Consider the following 1,603-nt stretch of genomic DNA (forward strand, 5'->3'; position numbering starts at 1 on the left):
TTACCCAAGGACAAAGTTCAGAGCAAAGAACGAGGGGGGAAAGAGGGTAGAAGGCTATGGAGGACAGTGGGAGCCCAAAACCCATCTGCATAATATCTAGTCAGATTAAGCCACTGGAAGATCCCCTTTAGCCACAGGCAAGAGTCTCGGACAGCTTTATGATCACACAGAGATTATTATCATCTTGATTATGCTGGATCGAACCTGACACTTGCTCAGCTGACCTCCCATTTGACCCAACCTGATTTTGTTCTAGGTGCAAGTATTTCTTGCTTGTTGGATGACAACAAATCCTTCCTGGCTTTTTAAATATTGATGATGGTCTTTTCTTTCTTTATTCATTAGTTGCATTTTCATCTTTATATTATTATTCTGTTTATTATTATTATATTAATATTATCTATCATTCATCTTATTATTCTAGTTTTATGTTTTTGTTTTATTACGGTTTCTGTTGGGTTTTCCAGTTTGTGACATACAAGAGTGGATGCATATGCAGAGAAAATAACTGACGCAAGGATTTATAGGGGATGTGGAAGGGTTGGGAGAGAAAAGGAGGGTGAAAGGATTTAGGGAGCAAACAATGAATGCGAGAGGGGGGGAATTGAACTGATTGTGATTACACAACTTGTTTAAAACAATTCAGTAACGGGGGGTGTTCAAAATTGATTATGGTAATGACTGTACAATTCTTCTTGATATGACTGAACTATTGAATTGTATGATATGTAGATTATGCGCCAATGAAACTGTAGCAATAACAAAATGATGATGGTAACATATGTACATATGTGCTTGACACAATGGATGTATGTATGGACTGTGATAAGAACTGTATAAGCCCCCAATAAAATAATTTAAACAAAAAGAACCAAAATGAAACAGACATTGGGGGAAGCCCTCACACTTCTTCCTCCTTTCTCTAGATTCAATTTTCTCCAGGTTAAATGTGAGCTCACTGAGTCTTCCCAAAGGGTACAGCACCATACTGAACTTTCAACTTGAATCAATCCAACCTGCAAACAAACAGATGGCCACTGAACTTGCTCCAACTTACTCATCTATTGGGTTAGAAACCTGTAAATGGGATGGCACTAACTTCTGACCTAAGACGCTGCTGTCACTTCTGCAGCTATTGATCCTGCCTCTGACCTCCAGGGACAGAGATCAAAAAGAGATCAAAGGAGCACAGAAGATAGTGCTGACAGTGGTTCGTCCAAAGAAATAGGACTGCCAGCCTGGGAACTCAAGATCAAGGAAAGTAAAATCCCTGTACTTCAAGATTTCCCTCACGCAGAGTTTGACAGTTGCAATTTTCAATGACATGTTGCTACTGAAGAGCAACTTCGGATAATGCTGGGTGTATAACAATGTGGCCCGGGGCAGTTCAACTACAGTTATAACAACTAACTTCTAAGGTCATCACAGTATCTCCAGCTTTTCATGCTGAGTGAAGTAGTCAATCACAAAAGGACAAATATTAAATAAGACTACTATTTTTAAAAAATCAAGAAAAAGTTTTCATTGAAAGAAATAATCTTTGATGGATAATAGAGGTGGAAGGGGAAGTCGACGAGGGCAGATAAGTAGTAACCTGGGTAAA

The 1,603-nt window shown here is 38.9% G+C and overlaps 1 protein-coding gene across 3 annotated transcripts in view; it reads right to left on the reverse strand.

The window, feature by feature from the left end:
- IPO11 (importin 11) overlaps positions 1 to 1,603 on the reverse strand; it is a 200,547-nt gene that overhangs the window by 184,503 nt on the left and 14,441 nt on the right. The gene's annotated exons all lie outside the window — the stretch shown is intronic.

Source organism: Echinops telfairi, unplaced genomic scaffold (assembly GCF_000313985.2).
Source record: "Echinops telfairi isolate 266 unplaced genomic scaffold, ASM31398v2 ScPeMD7_7469;HRSCAF=8507_1, whole genome shotgun sequence".
In the NCBI taxonomy this organism is placed as follows: Eukaryota; Metazoa; Chordata; class Mammalia; order Afrosoricida; family Tenrecidae; genus Echinops; species Echinops telfairi.